Source organism: Schistocerca piceifrons, chromosome X, assembly GCF_021461385.2.
Source record: "Schistocerca piceifrons isolate TAMUIC-IGC-003096 chromosome X, iqSchPice1.1, whole genome shotgun sequence".
Lineage (NCBI taxonomy): Eukaryota > Metazoa > Arthropoda > Insecta > Orthoptera > Acrididae > Schistocerca > Schistocerca piceifrons.
This window is the reverse complement of record NC_060149.1, coordinates 232694610-232712263: the sequence shown is the minus strand read 5'-3', so window position 1 is coordinate 232712263 and position 17654 is coordinate 232694610. Positions and strand designations below refer to the sequence as shown.

General features: G+C 40.7%; 1 protein-coding gene across 1 annotated transcript in view; it reads left to right on the top strand.

Moving 5' to 3' along the window:
• The first annotated feature begins 13934 nt into the window (after positions 1–13934).
• The window catches only part of LOC124722960 (cell wall protein IFF6-like), a 45897-nt gene continuing 42177 nt past the window's right edge, over positions 13935–17654 (top strand). Inside the window, exon 1 of the mRNA XM_047248130.1 lies at positions 13935–14039. The gene's annotated coding sequence lies outside the window, so the exon portion shown is untranslated. The remainder of the gene's footprint in view (positions 14040–17654) is intronic.

Here is a 17654-nt window from a genome sequence, read left to right as displayed (position 1 = left end):
TCGGTGATGCCCAGTTACTAGCAAAAGGCTGAACCATATCTGAGTGCAAAGGTCCGTTTACGATTTCTTTAGCTGCCCAATGTCTATCTGGGGCAAGTCTCGTTGCACTGGGGTGGATTGAGAGACCTTGTAATATATGAATGTAACGCTTTCTCCCTTGAACAATACCTCGAAATGCATTTTGTCCGCATTTTGAATTGACCGTGTGTTTTCCTGTTGCCAACATAATCAGGTAAAAAATTGGTGGTTTGCACTCCACTAACCTGCGCATTTCATATCTTCCGACCTAGTGTGTCGATATGCTGCTGCACCTGAGTTTGAGGCTGCTGCTCCTGATGCTGCTAAGCTGCTAGTCTCTTGTGCATGCTGTCCAACTGTTCTTAAGGATTCCTATTGCTTCCAGTAACTCTGAATTTTTTTGACATAGTAATGCTTTCTTCCGTACCACCTCCTGTAATATGGTTTGAGTCCTGTCTGTCTCCTCTTCAGGGTCGGCTATAATTTTCGTCAATTTTTTCTTTTATGTGCCCATACTGTTGGGCCTAAATTGTCCATGTGCCTCTGCACTGAGTGTCGAGTAATATAACAACTAATCATATCATCAGCTAAGTATAGCGAAAGTTTGTTGGATGTAGAAAATGCGCCCCCATAATTGGAACAGATACACCTGCTATCACAAGATTCCAGTTGAAAGTGTGCCACAGTAAAAAATGTGTCAAGTGACATGTTCCACAACGATGCATTGTTGTGTAGTTAATGGCATGTTCCAAAGTTCTTTTTTTTTTCTGCCTGAGTGGGAATGTTCCTATGGTACAGTGCTTACTGTGGAACGAGTAGTAGTACATTGTTGCTGATATGTGAAATTGCAAGGGTAAACACATTCATGCATGGTTGCTCCAAATTCCTCATGAAATCATAATATGTCCTTCGGTGAGGAGCTACCGTTATGCGAAGTGTTCATATGCTCTCCACTTGAGGCCAAGAACCTTGAGTCAATGGTCGTCCGATGCGAGGGGTCGCCTACTTTCGCTAAAGCTCAGTTAATCGACGTTCCACGACACCTCTGTGGAGTCCAATATCCCTCACATCGCACGCTACCAGCTTAATGTGGGAGCGTAAGCCTTTGTACTTCTCCAGAACCACTGCTCTCCTGCCATGGCTACATGGCTCCCTGTGTAGCATTAGTAATATTTCTTACATGAGAAACTGCTTCCTTATGTAACTGCAGTACTGCATGGAGTCTATCAGCCAAGTGTAATTTGATATCTATACTCTCCAGTGATGGTGGAAGCTTGAGCATCTATATTCTGCATAAGCTAGTATCTGAAAACATATTAGGTCCCACTGTGTGCCTCACATGTTGACATAGTTGCAATGTGTTCTGCTTCTGATGTTCTCTTCATACAAGGCTTTCAACATTTGTTGTTCAGGCATCTGCTTTTTTATCACATCAAACATGTTTGATGTAGGTGGAATGCCAATAATGTCTCTAGTGATATGAGAATATTCGGCTAAATTGTTCAACACTACTACAAATTCATGTGTATCGTCCATCACTCCATAGCTTTGTAAAATGATTTCAGTTATTTGGAACATTGTATGTTGGTTGCTGGGCTGGAGTGGTGGTAACTTTGAAATGGTTCGCACTCGCCACTGTTCAGCACTACCCACTCACTGGAGAGGAATTGCATTGCCAGATTCGCCTAACGAAAGGTCCTGGCACACTTGTAGCACGGTTAAACACTCAGTGAACAATTCACACGATTGTGCAGTTAATAATGGCATGGTTGAGTCCTTGGAACACACATGACTCCGCTCCAGCGGTCACAGATAATAACACTGAGTGAGCGGAAACGTTGGGTTATGAACCGACGTGGTTGAATATGGTGAGGTTGTCTCTTGCAATAACACTGGCTGATTATTAAACTGTCCCACCTGTGTGTATCAATAATCCTATTCCTTATGTCCTGCGGCCTGTTCTCAATCAACAACTTCTCACGTCTTCTCTGAACCTCCTCAGTATATGCACAAGTCTTACAATAAGCTATTTCCTTCTGCCCTCCTTCCCTGATCCTTTTTTCCTCCACTGAAGTTACATAATCTAGCCCTATAGCCTATATTTTGTTAAGTGTATTCCTAGTGCCTCCTAGTTTCTCTGCACTGCTCTCTTGGAAATGAGCTATTCTAGCTGATAAAATTCTCAATGTTTGCCTCCACAGCACTTTGTGGAATACTAACTTGTGTATGTGACATAACTGAAAATATTTCTTATGCATGAACGTCTTACAGCCAAACTGCAACTTATATTCCAAAATTGTCTGCTATTTTCTGTTGACCTGAAAAAGTGACACAAACAAATGGAGCTTCCCTATGACTTAATGTTCTTACAGATGTATCACTTGTTTAAGATTTTTCTCCTACATGGAGTGTGTTTGCTGAAAATTTCAAGTCTCATTCTTTATACCAAATGAGATGGTTCATTGTAACTGATGTGATGTAATAATTGTGATTCCACATTTACACATTTATATTTATAATTTTCGCTTTGTCTTCTGTCTGTGAGACTCATTAAACTGTGAATTTCCAAAGAATTATCAGAGTTCCATAATTAATCACTCTGTCTGTCGAAGGCCCATGAGGTTATGTCAGCCTTATATGTCAGTATATCGCAGATTGCTCGTGACTCCTTGTTCTGCCTTCAGTATAAACTGTTGATTTGATGTACAAAAAAAAATGGTTCAAATGGCTCTGAGCACTATGGGACTTAACATCTGAGGTCATCAGTCCCCTAGAACTTAGAACTACTTAAACCTAACTAACCTAAGGACATCACACACATCCATGCTCGAGGCAGGATTCGAACCTGCGACCGTAGCAGTCGCGCGGTTCCGGACTGAGCGCCTAGAACCGCTTGATGTACATTAAAACTGAACAAAACTTTTAGTTCATCTAATGTTGTATAACTTTGTTGACTTACAACTGTCACATATCACTAAGAGATTTAAGGATCAAAAATGTTTCTTGTTATCAAGTCAGTCAATACATAATCTGACATCTACGAATAACAGATAAGGTTTCTCATTTAAAAACCTTCAATTTTAACATCTATTTAGGAAAACGTTATTTATTTAATATAATGCAAATATTTACGCACTAGGGAATTGGAATCTAGCATGAATCTGAACTTCAATAGTATTTTAACATAAAGCTCTAAATACCTTTGCTACAATGGCAGAAGCAAATAAATTCTTAATGACTTTAATATTTTAGTGAATTTATTAAGGAAAGGAAAGCTTTTCACTAGTGGTGAAAAGTTCAGGCTCCAGAGTTTGAAAGTAACTGAAATTTAAATGCACAGGTATACTCTCATGAGTTAATTTGAGTATTTTATGGAATAGAATCAGCAAAAACATTCATATCTGGATTTCGAATTCTCAGCACTTATTAATCTGAATGTAGCTAAATTACGAAGTACTGAGCTCTGGAGCCTGCCGAGACATATGTAGACGACAACTATGATCCAATATACACTGAATTATCTACACATTATGACCACTGCCAGATACAAGACTGAATGTCACCTGGTGACATTGTGGGCAAGTGAGGCGGAAAAGAAACGAATGGAAATCATTTTATCAAATAAACGGACTGTAAATGGGGAAACCCACTAGCACAAATGACAATGATATAGGGCAGTATGGCTCAGCGCCTAGGATAAGTGTCTTGCATGCTACTGCCATGATCATCTATGGAAGCTGGTCCAAGGACAGGGAAACCACGAGAAAGCGACAAGTTAATGTATATCTACATCTATGTATATATACATACGCCACAAGCCACCATATAGAGCATGTCGGAAGTTACCTTGTACCATTAATAATCATTTCCTTCCCTGTTCCACTCGCAAAGAGAGCGAGGGGAAAGCGACTGTCTATATTCTTCTACATGATAACTAACTTCTTTTATCTTGTCTCTGTGGTCCGTATGCGAAATTTACGATGGCTGTAGTACAACTATTCTGCAGTCAACTTCAAATGCTGGTTCTGTAAATTTTCTCCATAGAGTTTCGCGAATCCCTTCAGAGATTCCCATTTGAGTTCACAAATATCTGTAATACTCCTGTGATAATCGAATCTCCTGGTAACAATTTTAGTACCGCACTTTAAAACTGCCTCGATGCAAGGGCGTACCCAAGATCTAAACTAGGGGGAGGAGGGGGGGGGGGCAGGTCATACTAGTCTCAGGAAACAAGGACTCGAGACAACATACAGCACTTGTTATTAAATAAAACAGTAAACCAGTGAAAAACTGCTTTTAATAAACATTTTAAATACAAGAATGCACTTGTACAATCTGAGAAAACATGCATCATTTCTTATGAAATAAAACAGTAAACTAGTAAAAAACTGCGAATGACTTCAAGGGGGGGGGGCAGCTGCCCCCCCCCCTCCCCCTCGCTGAGTACGCCCATGCCTGGATGTCTTCCTTTAATCTGACCTGACAGGGATTCTAAGCAATCGAGCAGAACTGAAGAATGTGTCACACCAGTGTTCCATATGCGATCTCCCCTTACAGATGAACCATACTTTCCTAAAATTCTCCCAACAAACCTAAGTCGATCATTCACATTCCCTACGACAGTCCTTACAGTCTTGTTTCATTTCATCTCAATTTGCAACTTTATGCCTAGATACTGAATGAACGTGACAGTGTCAAGCAGCACACTACTAATGCTGTACTCTTAACATTATGGGATTGTTTTTACAAATTATTACATTTTTCTACATTTAGAACAAGCTGCCGTCCATCACACAATTAGAAATGTTATCTAAGTTATCTCTTATCCTCCTATGGTCACTCAACGGCGACAGCTTCCCCTCCACCATGCCACCATCAGTAGACAGCCACTGATTGCTGCTCACCCTGTCAGTCAGATCATTTATGTATATAGGCAATAAGAGCAGTTCTATAACATATCCCCACGACACTCCTAGCTATTCCATTGTCTCTGATGAATACTCGCCATTAAGGACAACGCATTGGATTCTATTACTTAAGAAGTCTATGAGCCACTCAGTATTTGAACCTATTCCATATGCTCCTACCTTCATAACAGGCTGCTATGGGGCACTGTGTCGTATGCTTTCTGGAAAATGCTTTCTGTCCACACTTTATCACAGAATTTGGAGATTGAAGGCTTGCTCAGTCTGGAAAGTAGGGTAGGCGGAAATCTGTAGCAGATCTGACAATACAGTCCAATGCTAGTCCAATCACAAACCTTTCAAATCACTTTGATCAGCACACACAGTCGAACATGAGGTTCCATAGCAGAGGACCCCTATGTGTTCCCATATTGAGTGGACGACATCATCAATGACGAATGCAGAAAGCTCAGGATCGTTGAGGTTATACCATGTATGTATTGAAACATATTGCCTGACTGGATGAGTCACGTTTATTGTTACACCAGATCCATGGTCATGTCAGGATACACAGTCATCCAGTGAAATGGCTGCTTGAAACATGCAACGTACCACGGACACAGGGCAGTGGGTGCAGTGTTGTACTATGATGGACAGTCACCTGGACTCCTGTAGGATACGTGGTAGTAATCTAAGGTAGAAGAGAGCTGAGCACTACATGAGAATTCTTGTGGACCACTTGTGTCCTTCAAGCACGGTGTCTTCCCTGACAGTGAATGCATCTTCCAGTTGGATAACTGTTCATGTGACATGGCCATAATCGTGCTACAGTAATTTGAGGAGCGTGATAGTGAACTGATGTTGATGTCTTGGCCACCAAAATCGTCTGAACTGAATCCAATGCAACACATATGGCACATCCAGGCAATAATTTTGTGCCAACAAACCATCGACGCGCAATTTATTCTAACTGTCTGACCTGTGCCTAGAAATCTGGTACCACACACATCTACAAACCTATCAAGCACTTTTCGAATTCATACCACGCAGAATCGCAAATTTATTACGTTTCAAAGATGTACCAACACATAATTAAACAGGTAGTCATAATTTTTTCGCTCATCAGTGAATGTGGTGTAATAGAAACTTCGAGAGATTGCAGAGGATGGCTTGAGAGTGGGAATTCTCTTCCAGAACCGTCATCAGACGACAGTAAAGACCAGAGAAGGGACGTGGGCCAACACCTACTTCTAGACCACCCTTTCGCTAGTAACTGTGAGTTTGTATGCTATTAAGTTTTTTAGAGAGATGCTTGTACGCTTTCGTTGCCATCTAACATCTTCAGTGCTGGTAGGCTCACAGTGAGGAGCTTTGCTTGCAGTCCACCAGTGAACAAATTACCAAAGTGACTAATTTTGTTTGCCATGCTTTTAGATGTTCAACGTCAACATTTTGTTGAAACAATCTCTTTCTTCCATAATATCTGCCTCATTAATCACTTTTTATCCCTGAATACAATAGATTCGAAGCACTTTGTCCAGGTTAGAGCTAGCTGGTGTTGTGGTACTGTAATTTGGTTTCCTGTTGCTTAGCAGAAAATCTAGTATTTTATTTTTATTCTGTTTCGTTATTTATTCATTCATCTTTAGACCATTCAGTACAACATTGTCGGAAATGTCAGATACAGTACAGAAATAATATCACAGTGTAACAAAAATGTATGGCACAAACTGCAGGATAAATTGCTCACACAAAGACGAACACATTATGTTATATGAACACGAGTCTTAAAACTCTTTGTTTCCATGGTTAAACTCATTTTCTTCAACTCATTAATTATGAGAAACACTCAAGAACAGAGCGATAGAATCGTGAAGAACACGCACTCTTTATGACCTCTGGTTACGTGTGCACTGCCAGTGTGTTGTTTTACATGTCCCTGTTGCCATGAGACATACGTCATAGCTTGTTTACAGGTAACATCAACTGTTCCAGCGATGAGTGCGACCATTGCTGCCACACGAATTACTACGTAGAATTAATCACTGACTTGGCTCGTGAAATGGCCGTGTACACATATGCAGAGATGTCAGATGCCCATTTGATGTATAGATCGAATGATGGGAATGGTGGTGGCGTTCGACGTTTGAACCAGGAGAGGTTTCTGCTGTGAAGGTGACCAGACAGGAAAGTGTTTGAAGCCACTGATTGTCGACTTAGGGTACTTGGTTCTAAATGCCTGATACTCGCAACCGGTGGAGGCCTAGACGGACGAGGACACTGCATCAGGAGGTGGGAATTCGTGATGAAGTTGACGACAACCCTAGTATCAGTACAAGACATGTAGCTGCAACACTGAATGTTGATCACATGACTGGCAGGTGTTACATGAGCACCAGCTATATATTTTACCAGATATGTGAAAAGACATGCCTCTAGCTGTATGACAAAACATGTACTTCATGCATGATGGAGCACCCCGTCTTTTAGTATTAATGTCTGTTGGCTTCTAAATAACACATTCGGTGACAGATGGATGGGTAGAGATGGACCAACTGCATGGCCTTACACGCTCTCTCGACCTAAGCCCACTGGAATTTACTTGTTGTGGCATTTGAAAGCTCTTGTGTATGGAACCCCTGAATGAGATGCTCAGATTCTCTGTGCCAGTATTATGGAAGGCTGCTGAACCATGTACATACTCCAGGGATACATCAACACATGCGACATTCACTATGTGACACATTGATGCATATGTCAATGCACACGGTAGGTATACACCTTCGAGAAAGAGTTGCATGGGTATGCTGGTGCATTCTGTTTATATGGGTTTTCACATAATTTATGAGTTGGAGAAAATGAGTTGGAACACAAAAGCAAAGTGTTTCGATACTCATATAACATAATTTCTTCATCTACATGTGAGGAATGTGTCCTGCTATTTGTGCTGTACATTTTTGTTACACCCTGTACATATATATATAGAAAATAAACAAAGTAGGAGAGGATATGGGGAGCATTTGGCACTAAGTGAGACATGGCCTAATCAAAGCACTACTCCACCATTCACCTTAGCAACTGAACAAAACTGTGGGAAACCCAAACCTGTGTGACCTGAGAGGGAATGAACTCCACTCTTCCCAAATGCGAGACCACTTTATGAAGACTGTCAAAGTCACCTCGCTCAGTACATGGTTGGAAGGAAAATGACAAATACAGAGTCTACATTGCAACTGCAACATACACAAGAAGTAAATCAATGACATAACTAGGACATGAAATTTTGATATAAAACACCGCCAAAAAATAAAATAAAATGAAATAATAACATTATATAACACTGCAGAATAGTAAAACATACGAAAAATCGCTGACATTATATCTGTCACAATCAATGTAGCACCAAATACCTGCTCTGAGGAGGGTATTACACAGCATCTGAAACGCAGGAAACATAAAACAAATAGCACAAACATTCTTTTGCAAAGTCATCTACACCTGCATGTACATAGATACTCCGCAAGCCACCATTTGGTTCGTGGTGGAGGGCGCACTGTAGCACTACATGCACTAACACAATTTACACTCCTGGAAATGGAAAAAAGAACACATTGACACCGGTGTGTCAGACCCACCATACTTGCTCCGGACACTGCGAGAGGGCTGTACAAGCAATGATCACACGCACGGCACAGCGGACACACCAGGAACCGTGGTGTTGGCCGTCGAATGGCGCTAGCTGCGCAGCATTTGTGCACCGCCGCCGTCAGTGTCAGCCAGTTTGCCGTGGCATACGGAGCTCCATCGCAGTCTTTAACACTGGTAGCATGCCGCGACAGCGTGGACGTGAACCGTATGTGCAGTTGACGGACTTTGAGCGAGGGCGTATAGTGGGCAATGCGGGAGGCTGGGTGGACGTACCGCCGAATTGCTCAACACGTGGGGCGTGAGGTTTCCACAGTACATCGATGTTGTCGCCAGTGGTCGGCGGAAGGTGCACGTGCCCGTCGACCTGGGACCGGACCGCAGCGAACCACAGATGCACGCCAAGACCGTAGGATCCTACGCAGTGCCGTAGGGGACCGCACCGCCACTTCCCAGCACATTAGGGACACTGTTGCTCCTGGGGTATCGGCGAGGACCATTCGCAACCGTCTCCATGAAGCTGGGCTACGGTCCCGCACACCGTTAGGCCGTCTTCCGCTCACGCCCCAACATCGTGCAGCCCGCCTCCAGTGGTGTCGCGACAGGCGTGAATGGAGGGACGAATGGAGACGTGTCGTCTTCAGCGATGAGAGTCGCTTCTGCCTTGGTGCCAATGATGGTGGTATGCGTGTTTGGCGCCGTGCAGGTGAGCGCCACAATCAGGACTGCATACGACCGAGGCACACAGGGCCAACACCCGGCATCATGGTGTGGGGAGCGATCTCCTACACTGGCCGTACACCACTGGTGATCGTCGAGGGGACACTGAATAGTGCACGGTACATCCAAACCGTCATTGGACCCATCGTTCTACCATTCCTAGACCGGCAAGGGAACTTGCTGTTCCAACCGGACAATGCACGTCCGCATGTATCCCGTGCCACCCAACGTGCTCTAGAAGGTGTAAGTCAACTACCCTGGCCAGCAAGATCTCCGGATCTGTCCCCCATTGAGCATGTTTGGGACTGGATGAAGCGTCGTCTCACGCGGTCTGCACGTCCAGCACGAACGCTGGTCCAACTGAGGCGCCAGGTGGAAATGGCATGGCAAGCCGTTCCACAGGACTACATCCAGCATCTCTACGATCGTCTCCATGGGAGAATAGCAGCCTGCATTGCTGCGAAAGGTGGATATACACTGTACTAGTGCCGACATTGTGCATGCTCTGTTGCCTGTGTCTATGTGCCTGTGGTTCTGTCAGTGTGATCATGTGATCTATCTGACCCCAGGAATGTGTCAATAAAGTTTCCCCTTCCTGGGACAATGAATTCACGGTGTTCTTATTTCAATTTCCAGGAGTGTAGATGGAACATCAGTGAAGAATATCAGAAGAACGCAACAGTAAATGAAGGGCTAGTGTTTCTATTATGACTAAGGTAATCACGATTTGTTTGCTGTTCATGAAGTCTAGCTCTTCTCATCAACATTTGTGTATGAACATGCAGGTGCAGTAAGCAAACAGAACTCTTTAAATATGGGCTTCCAGTGAGACCTAGTAGAGCTGAGTGACAAGATTCGAATAGCCCTTTCCTGTAAATAAATTTCACTGAATTGGTTATCTACAAGTGACTGGAAGCAGCCAAAATAAACCATTATAGACCCACATCAGGAGTAAACTTTAGAAATAATTCTCAAAGTAAAACATGCAGAACTAGGTCTCTGCAAGAGTTTAGTTATATGGTCTTTGTAATTTAACTCTTGCTCAACATACATCCCTAAAAGTTTTGTGCATCCTTCTCGTTTCCACCCAGTACTAGTTGGAGATCTTGGTTTTGATTCATCTTTCCAAACTGAATGTAATTTGTTTCTTTCTCAATAAGGGTCGGCATGTTAACACTGAATACAAGAACTTGAGGACTTGATCAGTTATTGTGGAGAGAGATTCCTAAAATCGTTTGCTAATTCTCAAGCGTCAGTTGCAAACAATATGATCTTGGCTGCAGCTTCTGAGATGAGTATGTCATGTAAGTAAATAAAGAACAAAAGGGTACCTAACATACTATACTGTGGTACACCTATTACGATTTTGTTTGTATAAGGTACTAATCTGATTTTATGATTAGAATGAGTTGATGTGAGTTCCATAACCCGAGATCTATTTTGCAAATATGACTGAAACCACTTGTTTTCTATCCCCTTTATCCCCATTGTTTCCAGCTCATCTCAAAGAATTTCATGACTAGCGGTATCGAAAGATTTAGAAAGATCTAAATTAACTCCTACAACAATATTGTTGTTTCCAGATTTCTATCTGGTTCGTCTATGTAAACACTTACCACTCTTTCGCCGGCCAGGGTGGCCGAGCGGTTGTAGGCGCTACAGCCTGGAACCGCGAGACCGCTAGGGTAGCAGGTTAGAATCCTGCCTCGGGCATGGATGTGTATGATGTCCTTAGGTTAGTTAGGTTTAAGTAGTTCTAAGTCCTAGTGGACTGATGACCTCAGAAGATAAGTCACATAGTGCTCGGAGCCATTTACCACTCTTTCTGTGCTGCTACCCGTTCGAAAGACATGGTGGCAATTATTCAGAAGACTGTGGCCGTTTCAGTTACTTTAGAGAACGTTGAGAGGAGTGAAATGGGTCGACAGCTTCTAATCTTATGCCTACTACCACTCATGAATAAAGGTATCACTTTCGATATTTTTAATCTGTTGACAAACATTTGCTCACTGAGTGATACATTAACAGTTGAGAGCAAAGGGTTCTGCAGTTTGTGAAGGAGTACCAATTATGACTCTCGTTCATCATCCACACCCCACTAACCTTTTGCAGTGCAGGCTTTTAATCACTTTTACTCCTTCTTACTTCACTACCTGGAACTAACCCCACTCTGTATGCAGATGTACGATGCCTAAGTCTGTCTTGATTTGCGAAATCTAAGCTAAGTGTGTGGGAAACATTTATGAAGTAATCATTTATGTAATCTGGCTGTTCTCTTTTCCCAATTTTGATATCATCAACGTCTTTAAGTGTTATTTCCTTTCCTTCATGTATCTTACTTGTTCCATTCGGTACAATATCTAAGACAGATATTGATTTATTGACCAAAATTCTTATTATGCTCTTGTTTCTAAGTTGTTTCGGCTGTTTTGTTACCTGTGATATATTTCTTATAAGTTTTTATCTGTTCTATAAAGTGAAGACCTGTGGATCTTTTCATTTGTTAACTGAACATTTCTGAAGTCCTACAGAAAATCTTAATGCCTGATGTAATCCAGAAACTAGATTTAATGATCCAGCATGAATGGACTCTACTCAATTGCTTTGAAAACACATTTCAAAATTGGACACGAATGTTGAAGAAAAAGCAATGTTAGTACCTAAGAATATAAGCATAACTAAACAAGATTCACTACTTAGATTAACGACAGAACTAATACAATTTCCTGCAGGAAAGTCATTTCTATTTCTCTCATGAAATACTGCTGGAACTGTAAGGAAGAGGTCATTATGATCAAGTAGCCATAAGTCAGTATTAATAATTTCTATCTCTGTGGTGTCGACATTTGAAAATGTGTTGTCTGTAAGACATATCTAGTTCCATTTGTTATTCTTGTGGGGCTGTTTGTAAGAGGAAAGATCTTGACACTCTGCAATACATTAAGAAACAGCTCTCTTAATCCAGAATCATTCATGAGGTTTATATTAAACTCTCAACAGACAATTATGGTGATTTCTTCAATAAATATAATGTCCAGCAGAGACTCCAGTTTCTTAATGTAGGAGTCTATCTATCTATTAGGTTCTCCATATACCGCAATAATTATTATGTTAATTAGTTTCCGATGCAACTGAACGGCAGCAGTTTCAAAATGTTTTCCAATACTCAGTGCTTCTGCCTCACACCAAATTTTCCTTTCCACGTTAGATTTAAGAAAAATACAAACTCCACCACTTTTGGTGTCCTTCTTAAAAATCTGAAAAGCCAAATTACATTGATTAATGTTCATGATACCTGATTCAGAATCCCTGTATCGGTGCTCCATGATACACATATGGTAAACTGTAACTTTAGATTCAAAAGGGTTATTTCTCAGACTCTGGATATTATAGCTTAAAATATGGAAACCTCTATGACAGAGAGTGGTACAGCTGTACTCACACTTTGCTGTCTAATAACTGATGTTGTTTTGAGGTGAGGTGGCAAAAGCCCTTAAGCACAATGGGTTTTCTGCACCCTGTTTGGGTTTCTTTTGTCTGTATTGTAATGCTCTCTGCAGCAGCTACTGGTGAGAGTGGATCGACTGCTACCATTGAAAGGTATCCTTCTACTGTCGCTGGTGTCTGATCTCTAGTTGCCAGAGCAGCTGGCAGTGAAAGGTCTCCCACTACTGGTGAATTGTCCTCTGCTGCCAATGAAGTGTACTCTGGTACTGATGCAGGGTCCTCTGCTGCTGATGAAGGTTCCTCTGCTACTGACGCAGGGTCCTCCATTGCTATCTGCAGGATCTTCTGCTGCCATTGTAAGGTCTACTGCTGGAGATGTCCCGGTCTCCTCTGTGTGTGACCTGGCCTCTGCTGTGTATGATCTGACCTCTGCTGCAGGTGATCTGACACCATCTGTGTGTGACATGACAGCTGCTGCAACAAGACATGATTTCAAAACCCTTAGAATTTCTACTGCCATAGCTTCTTTCCCATTTCTATTCCGGTGGCGACATGTTAACCCAAATGGTAAAAGTGCTGTACATTTCGTACTTAAATATTTAGTTCATTCTTTAATAGATTTTTTGAAGGTTCAATATGTATTTACACACTGATTCACATTATCAATGTGGGAGAAAGATAGATTTGCCTAATAACTCAGTTTATATTTCCTTGCAGCTTGTTAAAGATTTATTTTCCTCAATTTAAATGTATCACTGTAACATTTGATTTCCTGAACCTTATCCATTCATTTTTTTGTCTGTAATCTCCTCCCTGTTTTTCAACATTCCTGCCGCTCATCTTCTCCCCAATGCGTAAATAGTAAAGAAATCAGACCATTACAGAACTTGATTGAGTAATTCAGAGATATCGGAATAATGAATTTGACCAATAATGAAGTGCTCATAAAGAGGACGCATGTAATAATATATATACATTTTTTTAAAAATCTAGTGCAAACTTTCCTAATTTCGATAAGATAATTATGTATTTCGTCTTGTAAAGCGGTCTGAAATTCTCCTCAAATCTAGGCATTATTCGACTACCTTGGGTTTTTGTTCTTTGCTCATTTCCATGCAGTTTGTCTCTCCGTTTTCTGATCTTTACTTCGTTCTGTCGTCATAAGCCAACACGGCAAAGATCGTGTAGAAGGCAGGCGACATTAATGGTAGAGCGAGCGGCTTTGATAGGTTTTCGTATCGTCGAAATAACGCAGAATTAGTTGAAGTTAAACAAGGGAGTCGTCGCAGTTGAAGAATTACGTAGGTAAGAAAAGGTTGGGTTTAAAAAATTTTTTGACTACTGTTTGTATACTATCCTATTAAGAATCAGATTTTGTGGAAGATTGTTTACTTTCATAAAATGTTAAATGAGAGTAAAAAAACAGTACTTTAATTTAATAAAACGTTTTGCACGACCGCATGTACATTATATTTCGAGAGAGAGAGAGAGAGAGAGAGAGAGTGTGTGTGTGTGTGTGTGTGTGTGTGTGTGTGCATTTTGGAATGGCCACCATTACTCAAGGTTATTTTACATTGCTACTGTTTTTTCATGTGACTAAATAATTATATGGTTGAGGTTCTGAGTGCTAACAGTTTGCTTCGAAATAGCTCCCTTGTTCACTGAAAAATTCCTATTAGCAAATCTTCAAGGTTTTGTGTTATAGTAGTTGTTAGCTTCGGGAATGACGTTGCCGTGAATGTCGGTGGTTTTGCTACATTTGGATGACGCGTAACTAAATGTAAATACGTAGTATGGCTGCATGTAATACAACTGTTTGTGGTGCGGTATCAGTTTAGTAAGCTGTAGCGTTGAAAGCCGGTCTCCTGTATGCGCAATCTTCGTGTTTCATAAAACTATGGAGAAAGTTCGAGTATTAGCACTGTTAAAATGTGTATATCATCGTATCCAATATAAATGAGATGATCAGAATGTTAAGTGTTCGTCGTACCCATGAAATTCTGTTTGGCCGTGGGTTAACTCATTAATACTTTATGCTTCTTATATGGTAGACATGAATTATCATTCCTGTGTTGTCTTTCATACTCACGAAAATGGCGTTGGTCGTGAGTTCTGTAATAACACGAAGAAAAAAAATATATTTTATTCCGTTTCCCCTTTTAACCGGCGCAATTGACGCTTAATTACCATACTGCCCAGCTTATATATAAACTTGGACTTCCCTTGTAAAGACGATGAAGATGACATCCTGTCGTAGCAGTAACAGTAATAAATGAAAAATCACAATTTGTACTTTTATTTATTCGTCCATTCTTTGATCGTTGTTTAGAGCGATATTACATACGTCAGTATACATTTACAATTTCAGATGCTGTGAAAACTGGCAGAATTTACTTACGGAATGTCAATCACCAACTTTCTGTTCCAAATGTGAAGATATTTTGTTGATGTCTACCTGCATAGGGAGAAACATACTCCATAGTAAAATAAGGGAAATCAGAGCTCATGCAGAAAGATATAGTTAAATTTTTCCACTTGCTATTCGAGATTGGAGAACTAGTTTGGAGGTGGTTTGATGAATCCTCTGCTGGGCACTTACATGTGATTTGTAGTGTTTGAGAGAGAGAGAGAGAGAGAGAGAGAGAGAGAGAGAGAGAGAGAGAGGGGGGGGGGGAGAGAGAGAGAGGGGGGGGGGGAGAGAGAGAGAGATAGAGATAGGTAGATACTTCCTTCTTGTACTGTTATTTATTTAGCTTAACCAGAGTGCTGGGCACTTGCATGTGATTTGTAGCGTGCCCATGTAGAGGTAGATGTATTGAGAAGTTCATCCTTGACAGCTTGTGTATCAACACATCAGTGAAATATACCAATCTTTATTTTGGATTCACTAAAATATAATTTCTGCTACAGTTACAAAAAAATTATATCCTGTCTTCTCCATGCTTTGGGGAAAGAAAATAATGCTAAAATCCAGTTTTTGTTAAGAACAGAGTTTATAACTTCGTGGTATTTTTGAAGTGCTGCATTAATTAATATTGTGTGTTCGAGACTGAGATGATTGATGTCCATGCGAACCATTCCCTCTGTAGTGGTGTTCCTTGGCGTAGCCCTGTCCCACAAATATTAAGACAAAAATAATTTTGTGTAAATCTGTCCCCTAAACATATCATATCCCACAGTGACTAACAGTTGCTTTATGTTGCGTGTTGTGATAATTTTCCCTTCATGCAGGCTGAGCAAGTGACTGAAGTTGATGAGAACAAGTTAGAATTATGCAGGCCAGTCTTCAGGCTTTCCACAGGAATCTGTTTATCATTATAAAGTAACTTATAAAAAAAATTGTACAAATGAAGTATCGTATCAGAAGAAAAATGCCCCCAAGAAAAGTGTACTGTAAAATTACGAGAGAATTGTTGGGGAGTACTTTCCTTAAAGAGGTGAGAGCTAGTTAGTTTAATTTTCATGGGCCATTTGCACAATAATTAGTAATGATGTGGACTGAGTATTTTATATTCACATCACAAAATATTTTGTACACAGACTGATCATTGACAACATTCTTGTTTTTTCCTTTTAAAAATAAAAAAGATGACCTACAGATATGAGTAACCACCACCTTTTATACATTATAATAGAGATTTTTCCATGGCATGGGAGGAATTATCAAAGAGAAACTTTTTCTATTTATTTTCAAGCACCACATATTTTCCTTACAGCCTGTTTTTCGGCAATTAAGGTATTCTTTCTTAAAGATGGCAATATTATGAAAAGGATAGATTGCTACCCACAATAGAGAGGAGATGCTGAGCCACAGACAGGCGCAATCAGACCTGTTAGACACACACACACACACACACACACACACACACACACACACACACACACACACACACACACACATATTCACAACTTGCAGGCGCATAACTACTCTCTCTGGCCCCTGAGGAAAGTGGGATAGCTTGTGAGAAGTTCAAAAAGGAAGGGTATGGAAATCTAGTATACTTGCCACATACCAGGTACAATTACTACGGTAAAGACAGTTCCATTTCACTGTTACTCAATATGACATATTTACAAAATTGTTCAGTTCAGTGCTTTGTTTTATGATATATAAACTGCTCTTCAGACCCAGATACATTTCCGTCATCAACCACACATCATCTTAAAAAGTAGAGAGGAGTGGAGATTTTAGTAGTCATTTTAATAGTTCTTCGGTTTGTACATATTTGGAACACTTTTCTGATTAACAAAAAACTGGTTTTGTTTCCTATTTCAAATTAAATATCATGCAATTCACTATAAGAAGGAAGAGCAGGTAATCAATTTTTTCATTTGATGGAATTCCCTTAGTGGTTTCTCCCATGCAAGTTGTTGTCTGTCTGCAAATTAGTTTTTTATTCATCCAGGGATCATCTCACAACGATACAGGATTTGTCGAGGTAATACAGTGCCAATGAGCAGAACAAAATATAACACACAACATATATAACATGCTGTAAGAGGATAGGCTGGTAGCATATGGGAATAGGACAGGTGTATGACAGTGGCCTAGTTTAAGGAACCATCGTGGCATTTGGCCATAGGGATATAGGAAAATCACAAACCCTAATCAGAATGGCTGGAGAGAGCAGCTCCATCCTCATCAATATGAGGTCAGCATACTAACAGCTGCATTGCCTCATTTGGCAGACATAACTGTTATGCTTTATACAGCTTCACACATGATCCTTGTGAAAGCAGTAAACCCTAACCCTGTACTGATACGTGACAAGGTACTGTAGTGTCACCATTCATTACCAGCCACTACTCTGGGTCCTCTAAGTAATCTTGAATTGTGTAATATGCATTACTTGTGAAGGACATTTTAGCTGCCTTTTTAAGCAAATGTGTTTTAGTAATCTTTTCCACTACCTTCGGCAA